Genomic DNA, 15,724 nt, shown 5'->3' on the forward strand with positions numbered 1-15,724 from the left:
AAATTCAAATAGCACCACAACAAAATTGTTGGTGTGATACGACCCACTACCACTGATAAATTCAAATACGGCCTACACAAAACTGTTTATGTAAAACCCAATTTCAAGTTCAAATTCAAGTAACACTAATGCAAAACTATTTACTTGATACAGTCAATGGCACCTGCAGATTTCAATGCACCAGCACACAACTGCTTATGTGATGTGGTCAGTGTCTCCAACGCTTTCAAATCCTCCTTACACAAAACTGCTTATGTGATATTTCCGATATTAACCACAAGTTCAAATACTGCAGACGCAAAAGCGTTTATGTGATACAGCCAAAACTATCAATAAATTTAAATACCACCAAAACAGAACTGTTTATATGATCGGGTCAGTACCACCAATGCATTCAAATACGCCTCACACAAAACGGTTTATCTGATATTTCCAATATTACCTATAAGTTTAAATACCGCTGACAAGAAACCGTTTATGTGATTCAGCCAATACAATCAGCAGATTTAAATGCCACCATAGGGCACACGCCATTTCCAAATTCAATTACCACTGACATGATACTGTATGTGATATGGCCTGTAAAGCACATTTGTCACAAGAGCCTGTGAATGCAAATGCAATTCAAATATATTGTTTAACTTGTCCTCATAAATTGGTATATTTCTGCCACAGTTTCTTCTAGAAGTTTCTCATAGCTGATTCTGAGAAGTGGGAACCCTCAATTCTCGTCACCTCTGAAGGCGACCATGGTTGCCTACCTCTGGAAATTGACAACAGAGACAATGTTTGCAAATAGTAAAGAAAAAAGAAAAAGTCTTATCAAAAGGTAGCCTGGAGCCTGACTTCCTGCTGAGTAAATAAAACCGTATTGACGTGACACGCTGGTGCGCAATCCATCTTCCTCTCTGAAGTCCAGCTCAAAGCCATGGCTGGAAAGTAGCTGTTTACACACAGCACCGCAGGGAGGGTGGTTCGGGGGTTCGTCACTGCCCAATCGTTGCCAGGGGTGACTGTGGATCAATGGCAAAATCCATTTCTTTCCTGGCACGTGATTTGAGCGTCTGTGGGTCAGGATGCCTCTCTGATAGGACACTGGTAACCTGGTCGACATCCTGTCAGATCTGGAATCTCCTCCGGGTCAAAGCCCTCAGAAGGTCAATGAACACTTGGGACCTAGGGGCACTCATCACAACTAACTCTCTGGCGTCGGCTTAGGGTGACCAACTGGCATGGGTGCAAATTCAGGACGGTGAGTGTAAAAATTCAGGACAAAGGGTCAAAATTCAGGACAAAATTTCAAGACAGGAGGACAAAATTCAGGACAAAACTTCGGGACAAAAGGTACGTTTTACGGATACGTCAGAGGAGATGGTGCAATAGTATAAATGTAAGTAAATAGACAACCACTTAAGTTCAAGTCAAAAAAGTTTATATTAGGTTGAGACAATCGTGCACTTCACGGTTTTTCAGTATGCCCGCAGCTTGCTACCTTAGACGATTCAAAACTCGCATCTCGCTCCAGCAGGTACATTAGTCACCAGACAATGGTGAACCACACCTGAATACCAGTGGGACCGCTTTTATTGTTGATTGGAAACTACTGGATATACAAGGAACTTTGCAGTGCCGGCCCCCAGTAACACAACCGCCCCCGCCCCCCTTTATAGCCTCCCAGGTAAACGACCCGATGCCCGGTGTGGCCAGTCCGGCCTTGCTACCGCCCTCCAATGGTGCCCCTCATCTTCACATAGACCGTCTCTCATGTGTATTTAATTTCTTTTATAGTGTTACTCATCCCAAGTATGTAGGGCCGGGTGTCGGAGTGCGTTACATCACACACACATCATATAGAGACAATGACCCATATAAACATGAAAGTCAATGTATAGGAAATGTTACTTAACCCCTTCCATGCCCATGACGGAACGGTTCCGTCATGAGCATCGGTTGCGCTGTGCTCATGACGGAACCGTTCCGTCATGGCCCCGCCCGCGCTCGAACCCTTCAGCACCACGGGGGAATTCCCGCCGCGCTGAAGGGGTTAAGATAATTGGTGCTACAAGGTGTAATCATTCTTTTATTTGTCTTTCACCATTTATTCTGTACTTCGATCTATGTGCCCATCTATATCCAAACATAAACATTTGCAAACCTGTCCAACATGTATCCTTCCATTCATCATTTCACTCATCCATCCCTCCATCCACCCTTTCACTCATCCATCTATTATTCATCCATTCACCCTTTCACCCCATCCATCCGTACACTCATCCATCCACTCTTCCACCCAATCATCTATTCACTCATCCATCCAGCCATTTACTCTTTCACCCATCCAGCCATCCTTTCACTTACTCATTAATCCACCCAGTCACGTATCCTTCCACCCATTCACCCTTTCAGTCATTCATCCTCCCTTTCTCTCTCCATCCCCTTTCACGTATCCATCCATCCTTCCACCCATCTACTCATCCATTCATGAATGCATCCAATGACCCTATTACTCTTCCATCCTTTCACTTATCCATCCATCCATTCTCTCATCCATCCACCCTTTCACTTCTTGACTCATCTATCCATCCTTTTGTCCATCAACCCCCCTTTCACTCACTCATCACTCCTTACATCCACCCTTTCACTCATCCATCCATTCACCCTCTCACTTATCAATTCATCAATCCATCCATCCTTTCACTCATCCATCCACCAATTCACTCGCCCATCATCTACCCTTTCACTCATCCATCCATCCTTTCACTCACCCATCCTCCTTTTACCCATTCATCTACCCTTTCACCCATACATCCATCTATTTACCTTTACTCTCATCCATCCTTCCACTCACTCACTCACTCACTCATCCATACTTTCTTTCAGTAGCTATCCATTCACCCTTTCATTCATCCATTCATCCTTTCACTAATCCATCCAGCCATTCACACATTTCTTCACTTATTTACTCACCCACGTTTTCACATTATGAGCTGAGCCTTTGTCTGCAGAGTTGCAGACAGAAGAGGCCCATCAAGAACTTCACCTCACTGTAGTTCCTAACGCAAGGGGTGGGGGAGGTTTTCACTATGCCCCTGCACATAAGCAATCTGAAAACTTAGAAGTCATGAGTCAGGCATGATGCACTTTGCCAGGACGTGAGGGGACTGTGATATGGTGTTGTTTCCAGGGCCTTAAGTGGGGTAAAAAAAACTGGGGGTCACTTCAAAGGGGGTGTTCGATGTAATTAAGTGGCTTAAAACTCCTAGGCTGAAAATATGTGCTTAGCATAGTGTTCAACCTGACTGGTATTATCTTGTTTCTGTCATTGCATCCAGATATATAAAACAGCAAGTGTTATGTTATGTTAATAATTTCTTATAGAGCGCACGTTCACCGGAAGGTTTCATGGCGCTAGCTCTAGCGTGTGCCGGGACCAAGCAGGCGTTACTTGTGGGCCTGAGTGAATAGCCACGTTTTAAGCATTTTCCTGAAGCTTGGGAGGTTGTTGCAGGAACGGATTTCCAACGGAAGGGAATTCCATAGTCTGGGAGCCAGAGTTACAAACCTGCGTCCGCCCTGACGGTGAAGCTTAAAAGACGGGGTGGCCAGGATTTGGAGGTTGGCGGAGCGGAGGTTGCGGAAGGGGATGTACCTCGGAAGAAGGCAGTTGATGAATTTAGGGCTGCGGCCATGAAGGGACTTGAAGATGATGCATGCCGTCTTAAACGCAGTGCGGTGGGGAATGGGGAGCCAGTGGAGGTTTTTTAGCAGAGGCCTGGCAGATTGCGGTTGCTGATGGATCAATCTGGCCGCCTGGTTCTGGACCAGTTGGAGGCGATTGCTGAGGAAGAGCGGAAGGCCCAGGTATATAGAGTTGGCATAGTCCAGGCGTGACAGTACCAGGGCTATTACAACCTGGATCAGGGCCGAGTGGGTGAACATGCGCCTGATCTTCCTGATCCTGCGAAGCTGGAAGAAGCAGGAGGACACAACCGTGCCTACCTGGGTCTTTAGAGATAGATCATTGTTGATGATAACCCCAAGGCTTTTGACCGAGGAGGATGGGGTGGGGGCGCCAAGTTCTGTAGGCTAATAGTGTGGATCCCAAAGGTTTTGGCTGTGCCCATTCAAGACTAGCTCGGTCTTACCAGGGTTCAGCTTCAGATGGTTATGATCCATCCACTGTTGAATATGAAGCATGGTACCCTGGAAATCCTGAATTGATTCAGGGGAGTTGTCTATTGTGAAGATCAACTGGAGATCATCCGCATAGTTAAAGGTGATAGTATTATGTTCCTTCAAGGACTGAATCAGGGGTATCAGATATAAGTTGAACAGTAAAGGGGACAGCGAGGATCCCTGAGGGACCCCACATGTTAGGGGAAGCTTAGGAGCAGTGAAAGGGGCTAGGCGTACCGCTTGAGTGCGGTTGCTGAGGAAAGACCTAATCCAACTGTGGGCTGAGTCGCGGATGCCAGCCTGTTTGACACGGTCCATTAATATGGCATGGTCGACCGTGTCGAACGTGGCCGAGAGGTCCAGAAGGACCAGGGCCTGAGGGACTCTTTTATCAGCATTTTCTCGTAGGGCATCCAGTACTGCGAGGATTACTGTCTCAGTGGAGTGAGCAGGGCGGAACCCTGCTTGATGGGGGTGTAGGTAGTCAGACTGCTCAACAAAGTTAGACAGACACATTGCTACATGAGCTTCAAGGACCTTCGCCAGAAAGGGAAGCAAAGAGATGGGCCTGGAGTTGGAGAGATTTTGTGGGTCAGCTCCTGTTTTTTTTAGGAGGGGGACTACGACTGCATCCTTGAAAGCTTTGGGGACCCTGCCCTGGGATAAGGATTTGTTTAGGAAGGTCAGGATAGGGGGAGAAAGGGCCGAAAATGCGTCCTTCAAGATGTGCGGGGGGCAGCAGTCCCTAGGTGAGCCAGATTTCACCCTTGCCAGTAGAGCCTGCAAAGACTGAGCATCTATGAGTGGGAAGTGGTCAAGGGTGCGGGAGTTGGATATAGTGACCGGGGGGTCCTCCTTGGAGCAGGAGATAGAGATGCTGGCTTTGATACTAACAATTTTTTCCAAAAAGTATTTGTTCAGGGAGTCACACAGGTCTTGGGTGGCCATGGGCTTGGGGAGGATTCTCTCAGCGTTAGATAACTCGTTCACCATGGCGAAAATGTCCTTGGATTTATTATTCAACTCAGTGATTTTTGTCGAGAAGTAGGCGGCTTTGGCTGAGAGAATGGCGTTTTTATAGTTTTTGCGGGCGATTGAGTAAAAAAGTTTTTCTTCCGGGGTGTAAGTTAGTCTCCATTTCCTCTCTTTTTGGCGGAGGTCTAGTTTTTGGGCCCTGAGCTCAGGCGAGAACCATTTCTGGGCTTCAGAGCCGCAAGCGATTTTTAGTTTTTTGAGTGGGACATATTTATTGCTGGCTGCTAGTAGCCAGGTAGAAATGTTTGCTTCAGCGATATCCACATCTGGGTCGGCTGCGGGGGTGGAGCTAGCTAGGCGATCCAAAAAATCCTGTTTATTAACAGAGCTCCATTTCCTAATCATGCCCCCCTCAGTGGCAGGGGGCTTGTTACAGATAGGAATGGAGACGGTAAATTTTATTAAATGGTGATCGGACCAAATGCACAGTGATATTGAGGGGGTGGAGGCCGTGAGATGGGTTGTCCACACCTGGTCCAGAGTGTGACCTTTAATGTGTGTGGCTGAGGTGATATGGTGGATGAAATTGAGGTTAGAAAGGAGTTCCATCAGTTCGGTGGTGTGGGGTCCGCCAGAGTCATCGTTGCACCAGTAGTTAAGGTCAACTAATAAAAGTATATTTGCATAGTCCATGTTTCATTACACCAACAACAAGCCGGGACTATTGGCTTTGTCAATGGTTGTTAGTTGCTTAAAATAAAAAAGCAGCAACCATGGCTTTGTTGAATATAAAACTGAAAATGTGTCAGTTCTAAAATGATGAGACAGTGAAAGAAATATAGCCCATTCTTTTTAACTTGTTTCACCGGCTTCTTTATATAAACTGTATTCTCAGGTTGCAGCATGGGCGTTTTACCTTTTATCCAGCTAACAGAATGCCCTGCTGTACACTGAGGCAGGAGGAAGCCACCACATGCTGTAACAGCCCAGACTGCCCCATTGTCATTCTGTATGTGGCAATCAGCCGCATGCAGAATGACGATGGGCGGGTGGGGCTGCTCTTGTGCTCGAGGAGGAGTGCGAAGGCGGCCCCATCAGGGAGCTGAGGCCTCTCGCAGGGGAGCAGTGCTGCTCCCTGTAATGGCCATAATTACAGACAAAAGGCGTCCATAAAAGAGATCCTCACGGACAACGGACGTGAGGTCCGAATTACGGACGGTCCATGAAATTTACCGACGGTTGGTCACCCTAGGTCGGCTGCAGGTTGTCAGTAACTGCCTGGGGCTTGTACAAAGTAGTCCTTCCGCCCTTTGTGGCGGTGTGATTAGGTCACATTGATCTCCGGTCTGATACGACAAGTGCGCTTCTTGATCCAGGAGACGTTCCATCTACCCCGGGGCAAGGATTCTATTAGAGGGAAGAAAGGAAGTCTGAGGCACGTCACATCCTGTTAGTTTAAATTCATCCCGGGTTTCTCCGCGGCTGTACTCAAAGGCCCTTATTGATTCCCTTCTTTGTTTAAGAAGATTATTCTGCTCATTAGCACTTAAATCACTCGCCCCGGGACTCTGAAGGCTCCCACGTCACGCACTGAGCAGCTTAGGTGTACACTGGCCCTAAGCGCATTATATATTACATTTATTGAGACGACGTATCCCTTATAACAGATGTGCTGTAAATTGTAACCTATACACTGAATAAGGACATGGTCAGTGGGGGTGAGGGGGTTTGGAGTGATCAAGGGTCTCTGATTGTTTTAGGCCCGTAAAGTTAAGGTTGCCAATCCGCCTGGTCAGTATTTTTGTTCCAAAACGCAGCCACATTGGAGGAAACTATTGTGATATTAGGCTGGCCATACCGTGGGGGCCGGCTGTCAGCAATGCAGGGTCTGCCTTTGGAAGGGACGTAACTACCGTCCCCAGCGCGCAAGTGCTAAAAAAAGAAGTGGGGGGACTAACCTAATTAATCAGTATGCAAACGGCGTCACGGTGCGTGACATAACGGCGCGTGACATCACAGGAAGTGGCATCACAAGATGTGACATCAGATCTTAAGCCCTCACATATATGTTTAGCAGGCGTCTCATGAGTACATTTGAGCACATTTCGAGTATCCTTGAAAACCCTCCTGATTTAGGCAGAAGATTCACACTTTTGTGAGCTTCACATACATCAATGTCACCCTTTGTCAGCGTAAAGCTTCCTCTACCCCTAGTGCTTTAAAAGAAAAAGTAGTGATATTTAAATTAATACAACGCCTCCTCAGGGATAGTAAGCGCTATATAAATGCTATTTATTTTGCGCATATACTGGGTAAGATCAACACATCTGATGTTCTTACAGTGCATGCAAATCTCCTAGCAGAGCCTGAACAAAGTGAAAAGCTGCCTCTCTTAAGTATGTGTGAAGTGCTAGCCTTTGTTTCCCCTCTGCTGCATTTGCTTCTAGGTGTGAGGCTCCTGACTGCTGCCAGCCAGGAGACTCCAACAAAAGGAGGCCTGATGACCCCTCAAATTCAGCCTATGTTATGGGTCCAGCAGGAGTCTGAAATAAGAGAGCCCCATCTAAACCCCATCTGCACGTTGTTGTGGCTCGATAGCAGATAACAATGTGCCAGCGCTGCTGAAAGTGCCCCGGTGTTTGGAAATTCCACCTGGACGATTTCAGCATCTTTGTCAGTGGGGCCCAACTTCCTTGGCAGGGTGGACGGTGTACACCCTGTGAAAAGTGGGTGGAAGCTGTCCACCGCGTGTACCCCCGACTTGTGCCCTGACCGTCCCCCTCGTGGGGAGTTTTCAAGCAGCAAGTGGGTGGGCATTGCTGGATTTTGTTCTGTCCAGGGTTGTCATAAGTGCTTGAAATGGGCAGTACTGTACCTGCACTTCTTTAATTTGAAAGGGTGAGAGCCTGCACTTCTGAGCACTGATGCAGAACATTTGATGGGAGAGTATCAGCTCTTCTCAGCACTGCTGCAATGCATTTAATGGGATAGTACCGTCATTTCTCAGCACTGCTGCAATGCATTTAATGGGAGAGTACCTGCTCTTCTCAGCACTGCTGCAATGCATTTAATGGGAGAGTACCTGCTCTTCTCAGCACTGCTGCAATGCATTTAATGGGAGAGTACCGGCACTTCTCAGAACAGCTGCAATACGTTTAATGAGAGAGTATATGCCCTTCTCTGCACTGCTGCAATGCATTTAATGGGATAGTACCGTCATTTCTCAGCACTGCTGCAATGCATTTAATGGGAGAGTACCTGGTCTTCTCAGCACTGCTGCAAAACATTTAATGGGAGAGTACCGCCACTTCTCAGCACTGCTGCAATGCATTTAATGGGAGAGTACCTGCTCTTCTCAGCACTGCTGCAATGCATTTAATGGGAGAGTACCTGCTCTTCTCAGCACTGCTGCAATGCATTTAATGGGAGAGTACCGGCACTTCTCAGAACAGCTGCAATACGTTTAATGAGAGAGTATATGCCCTTCTCTGCACTGCTGCAATGCATTTAATGGGAGAGTACCAGCACTTCTCAGCACTGCTGCAATACATTTAATGGGCGTGTACTGACACTGCTCGGCACTGCTGCAATACATTTAATGGGGGATTGCCTGCACGTCTCAGCACTGCTACATAACATTTAATGGAGGGGTACCTGCATTTCTCAGCACTGCTGCAGTACATTTAATGGGAAAGTACCAGCACTGCTCGGCACTGCTGCGATACATTTAATGGGAGGGTACCCGCACTTCTCAGCACCACTGCAATACATTTAATGTGGAGTGCCTCCACTTCTCAGCATTGCTGCAGTACATTTAATGGGAGAGTACCAGCACTTCTCAGCACTGCTGCAATGCATTTAATGGGAGAGTACTCACACTGCTCGGCACTGCTGCAATACATTTAATGAGGGAGTGCCTGCACTTCTCAGAACTGCTACATAACAGTTAATAGGAGAGCACCTGTATTTCTCAGCACTGCTGCAGTATATTTAATGGGAGAGTACCAGCACTGCTCGGCACTGCTGCGATACATTTAATGGGAGGGTACCCGCACTTCTCAGCACCACTGCAATACATTTAATGGGGAGTGACTCCACTTCTCAGCACTGCTGCAATGCATTTAATGGGAGAGTACTCACACTGCTCGACACTGCTGCAATACATTTAATGAGGGAGTGCCTGCACTTCTCAGCACTGCAACATAACATTTAATGGGAGAGCACCTGCATTTCTCAGCACTGCTGCAGTACATCTAATGGGAGAGTACCAGCACTGCTGCAGTACAATTAATGGGAGAGTATATGCACTTCTCAGCACCGCTGCAATACAATTAATGGGGAATCCCTCCACTTCTCAGTATTGCTGCAATCCATTTAATGGGAGAGTACCAGCACATCTCAGCACTGCTGCAATACATTTAATGGGAGAGTACCTGCATTTCTCATCACTGCTTTCATACATTTAATTGGAGAGTACCGGCACTTCTCAGCACTGATGCAATATATTTAATGGGAGAGTACCAGCACTGCTCAGCACTGCTGCGATACATTTAATGGGAGGGTACCCGCACTTCTCAGCACCACTGCAATACATTTAATGGGGAGTGACTCCACTTCTCAGCACTGCTGCAATGCATTTAATGGGAGAGTACTCACACTGCTCGACACTGCTGCAATACATTTAATGAGGGAGTGCCTGCACTTCTCAGCACTGCAACATAACATTTAATGGAGGAGCACCTGCATTTCTCAGCACTGCTGCAGTACATCTAATGGGAGAGTACCAGCACTGCTGCAGTACAATTAATGGGAGAGTATCTGCACTTCTCAGCACCGCTGCAATACAATTAATGGGGAATCCCTCCACTTCTCAGTATTGCTGCAATCCATTTAATGGGAGAGTACCAGCACATCTCAGCACTGCTGCAATACATTTAATGGGAGAGTACCTGCATTTCTCATCACTGCTTCCATACATTTAATTGGAGAGTACCGGCACTTCTCAGCACTGATGCAATATATTTAATGGGAGAGTACCTCCACCTCTCTGCACTACTGCAGTACATATAATGGGCGAGCACCTGCACTACTCAGCACTGCTGCAATACATTTAATGGGAGAGTATGAGCACATCTTAGCACTGCTGCAATATATTTAATGGAAGAGTACTGGCACTTCTCAGCACTGCTACAATACATTAAGGGGCTTATTACGATACCGGTCGGACGGGTGTCCGACCGGCATCGTGTCGGAGTGGAAACCGACCGATTAGTAGTCGGCGGTTTCATCCGACAAATCAGAATGCGACCACCCATGAGGCATTGAGGCTTGTACTGCGATCAGAAAAGAGCCGCAGCACAAACCACATTGGTAAAATGGATGTTTTCAAACATCCATGCACTGTGTGTCAGGCACCATGTGGTACACAGGGTATTCATGTTTTGGGGTGCCAGACCTCAGAGCGGAAGCCACTAAAGGATGCCCTGCTAGGGGCCCCCATAGTCCGTTTCCGCCAGCCCCCATAGTCTGTTTCCGCCAGCCTTTCAATGGCAATCGGACTGCCATTGAAAGGCTGTCTGAAAGGGACATCATAATACCTGCGGCAGTGGCTGAAGGTGCCTGAAGAGGCACCGCCACTACTCTAGGAAATTACATCCGATGACGGTCGGATGGGCACCTGCATGTCTCAGCACTGCTACAATACATGTAATAGGAGAGCATTTGCACTTCTCAGCACTGCTGCAATACATTTAATGGGAGAGTATTGGTAATTCTCAGCACTGCTGCAATACATTTAATCGGAGAGTCCCAACACTTCTCAGCACTGCTGCAATGCATTTAATGGGAGAGTACCAACACTTCTCAGCACTGCTGCAATGCATTTAATGGGAGAGTACCTGCTCTTCTCAGCACTGCTGCAATGTATTTAATGGGAGAGTCCCAACACTTCTCAGCAATGCTGCAATACATTTAATGGGAGAGTCCCAACACTTCTCAGCAATGCTGCAATGTATTTAATGGGAGAGTACCAACACTTCTCAGCACTGCTGCAATGTATTTAATGGGAGAGTACCGACACTTCTCAGCACTGCTGCAATACAATTAAAGTCCCTACACAGTTGATGGGAGGGATCAAGCACTTCTCACGAGCAAGCAGGTACTCTCTTGTTTATTTCCATGTAATGCGCCTGCTGTCATGGCTTACTTGGTGGACCCAGACCAATCCCATGCTATCAGAAATGGCACCATTGGTTGAGGCCCTAGACCTATGAAGAGCAGCAATGCAGCTGCTATTTCCAGTGATGCTGGGTCCAGCAAGGGGGCTGCCCCGGCAGCAGCGCAAACATCATGAAAACAGTATCCTGATAGATAGGCTGGAAACAGGCTGGAGGACCAAGAGCAGGGCATTCAGGACATGTCAAAAGTACTGTTGTGATAGCCCTCTCAGTGAGGACCTGGTGATGGCTGAATGGCATGTGCGTAACATCCAGAGCCCAATGACATATGGAGAGAAGTATATGTATTCACAAAATTACAATTTGGCACTTCAGGGTCGGGTGTCGTTAGGTGTCAGGGAGGGTAGTTGTGGTGTGACTGTGGCCCCGGGGCAAGGGGAGCCTATAAGATGTTTTTGAACCAAGGGCGTGAGGGACTGCAGAGGAAAGTCCAAGCAGTTAAAAGGCTCAGTATCCAGACATGCCACAATGTGGTTTATGAGATTCTGCCTGGATCAGCCTAAAAATGCATAGTGCCAGAAGAGCCGCTATAGCTAGAGAGGGGTATGGATACATTTAAATACGATAATGTATATATTATGGCTTGTGATTGACTAAGCACCTCTCAACATGACCAGTCAAGTGAACTTTGTTCATTTTTTTTCGTAGTGGGAAAATAGACCCATATTTGCGCCTGTTTTTGCCTCGGTGTACATTGTAAGCTGAGCTCACATTACACTTGATGGTCCCTTGCACTCCAGTGACCTTGAGCATTTCTGGTTTCCACTGGGGATAACTGCTGCGGCTAACCATGTCCAATAAAGTCAGCATTTCCTCAGAAAAAGGTGCAAAAACCTTTGCACGTGCTATTTTCACAATTAGCGCATTTCGGGTGCAGAAACTTCGATGGTATGCTTTAGCAGCAAATATTACAGCTTAGGGTCTAAATTACTGTGTCTCGAGTGCATACCGAAGAACATCTCCGGAAGCTGATGATCTAGGTCGGTGTCTGTAGGACATGCCAATGAACGTCTCCTGAGGCTGATGATCTAGGTCGGTGTCTGTAGGGCATGCCAATGAACGTCTCCTGAGGCTGATGATCTAGGTCGGTGTCTGTAGGGCATGGCGATGAACATCTCCGGAGGCTGATGATCTATACAGGTGTCTCTGTTTGTGTCTTTAGGCATATGAATGAACATCTCCGGAAGCTGGTGATCTAGGTTGGTGTCTGTAGGATATACTAGTGAACATTGACCAAGGCTGAGGATCTAGGTTGGTGTCTATAGGGCATGCCAATAAACGTCTCCAGCGGCTGATGATCTAGGTTGGTGTTCTTATGGCATACCAATGAATGTCTCCGGAGGCTGATGATCTGGGTCGGTGTCTGTAGGACATGCCAATGAACAGCTCCAGCGGCTGATGATCTAGGTTGGTGTCTGTAGAACATACCAATAAACATCCCTGGAGGCTGATGATCTAGGTTGGTGTCTGTAGGGCATGCCAATGAACATCTCCAGAGGATGATGATCTATGTTGGTGTCTGTTGGTGTCTTAGGCATACCAATGAACATCTCTGGAGGCTGGTGATCTAGGTTGGTGTCTGTAGGGCATGCCGATGAATGTCTCCGGAGGCTGATGATCTAGGTCGGTGTCTGTAGGGCATGCCAATGAACTTCTCCCGAGGCTGATGATCTAGGTCGGTGTCTGTAGGGCATGGCAATGAACATCTCTGGAGGCTGATGATCTATGTTGGTATCTCTGTTGGTGTCTTTGGCCATACCAATGAACATCTCCAGAGGCTGGTGATCTAGGTTGGTGTCTCTAGGATATACCAGTGAGCATCGCCCGAGGCTGATGATCTATGTTGATGTCAGTAGGACCTACCAATGAACATCTCCAGAGGCTGGTGATCTAGGTTGGTGTTTGTAGGACATACCAGTGAACATCGCCCAAGGTTGAGGATCTAGGTTGGTGTCTGTAGGGCAGGTCAATAAACATCTCCCGAGGCTGATGATCTAGGTTGGTGTCTGTAGGGCATGCAGATGAACGTCTCCGGAGGCTGATGATCTACGTCTGTGTCTGTAGGACATGCCGACAAACATCTCTGGAGGCTGATGATCTAGGCTGGTGTCTGTAGGGCATACCGATAAACATCTCCCGAGGCTGATGATCTAGGTTGGTGTCTGTAGGACATGCCGACAAACATCTCTGGAGGCTGATGATCTAGGCTGGTGTCTGTAGGGCATACCGATAAACATCTCCAGAGGCTGATGATCTATACAGGTGTCTCTGTTTCTGTCTTTAGGCATATGAATGAATATCTCCGGAAGCTGGTGATCTAGGTTGGTGTCTGTAGGATATACTAGTGAACATCGCCCAAGGCTGAGGATCTAGGTTGGTATCTGTAGGGCATGCCAATAAACGTCTCCAGCGGCTGATGATCTAGGTTGGTGTCTGTAGGGCATACCGATGACTGTCTCCGGAGGCTGATGATCTGGGTTGGTGTCTGTAGGACATGCCAATGAAAAGCTCCAGAGGCTGATGATCTAGGTTGGTGTCAGTAGAACATACCAATGAACATCCCTGGAGGCTGATGATCTAGGTTGGTATCTGTAGGGCATGCCAATGAACATCTCCAGAGAATGATGATCTATGTTGGTGTCTGTTGGTGTCTAAGGCATACCAATGAACATCTTTGGAAGCTGGTGATCTAGGTTGGTGTCTGTAGGGCATGCTGATGAATGTCTCCGGAGGCTGATGATCTAGGTCGGTGTCTGTAGGGCATGCCAATGAACTTCTCCCGAGGCTGATGATCTAGGTCGGTGTCTGTAGGGCATGGCGATGAACATCTCTGGAGGCTGATGATCTATGTTGGTATCTCTGTTGGTGTCTTTGGCCATACCAATGAACATCTCCAGAGGCTGGTGATCTAGGTTGGTGTCTCTAGGATATACCAGTGAGCATCGCCCGAGGCTGATGATCTATGTTGATGTCAGTAGGACCTACCAATGAACATCTCCAGAGGCTGGTGATCTAGGTTGGTGTTTGTAGGACATACCAGTGAACATCGCCCAAGGTTGAGGATCTAGGTTGGTGTCTGTAGGGCAGGTCAATAAACATCTCCCGAGGCTGATGATCTAGGTTGGTGTCTGTAGGGCATGCAGATGAACGTCTCCGGAGGCTGATGATCTACGTCTGTGTCTGTAGGACATGCCGACAAACATCTCTGGAGGCTGATGATCTAGGCTGGTGTCTGTAGGGCATACCGATAAACATCTCCAGAGGCTGATGATCTATACAGGTGTCTCTGTTTCTGTCTTTAGGCATATGAATGAATATCTCCGGAAGCTGGTGATCTAGGTTGGTGTCTGTAGGATATACTAGTGAACATCGCCCAAGGCTGAGGATCTAGGTTGGTATCTGTAGGGCATGCCAATAAACATCTCCAGCGGCTGATGATCTAGGTTGGTGTCTGTAGGGCATACCGATGAATGTCTCCGGAGGCTGATGATCTGGGTTGGTGTCTGTAGGACATGCCAATGAAAAGCTCCAGAGGCTGATGATCTAGGTTGGTGTCAGTAGAACATACCAATGAACATCCCTGGAGGCTGATGATCTAGGTTGGTATCTGTAGGGCATGCCAATGAACATCTCCAGAGAATGATGATCTATGTTGGTGTCTGTTGGTGTCTAAGGCATACCAATGAACATCTTTGGAAGCTGGTGATCTAGGTTGGTGTCTGTAGGGCATGCCGATGAATGTCTCCGGAGGCTGATGATCTAGGTCGGTGTCTGTAGGGCATGCCAATGAACTTCTCCCGAGGCTGATGATCTAGGTTGGTGTCTGTAGGGCATGGCAATGAACATCTCCGGAGGCTGATGACCTATGTTGGTGTCTCTGTTGGTGTCTTTAGGCATACCTATGAACATCTCCAAAGGCTGGTGATCTAGGTTGGTGTCAGTAGGACCTACCAATGAACATCTCCAGAGGCTGATGATCTATGTTGTTGTCTTTAGGCATACCAATGAACATCTCCTCAGGCTGGTGATCTAGGTTGGTGTCTTTAGGACATACCAGTGAACATTGCCCAAGGCTGAGGATCTAGATTGGTGTCTGTAGGGCATTCCGATGAACGTCTGTGGAGGCTGATGATCTGGGTCGGTGTCTGTAGGACATGCCGAGGAACATCTCCGGAGGCTGATGATCTAGGCTGATGTCTGTAGGGCATGGCGATGAACACTCCAGAGGCTGGTGATCTATATAGGTGTCTCTGTTTGTGTCTTTAGGCATAAGAATAAACATCAACGAAGGCTGGTGATCTAGGTTGGTGTCTGTAGGACAAACCAGTGAACACCGC

The sequence above is a fragment of the Triturus cristatus genome, chromosome 10 (genome assembly GCF_964204655.1).
Source record: "Triturus cristatus chromosome 10, aTriCri1.1, whole genome shotgun sequence".
NCBI lineage: Eukaryota > Metazoa > Chordata > Amphibia > Caudata > Salamandridae > Triturus > Triturus cristatus.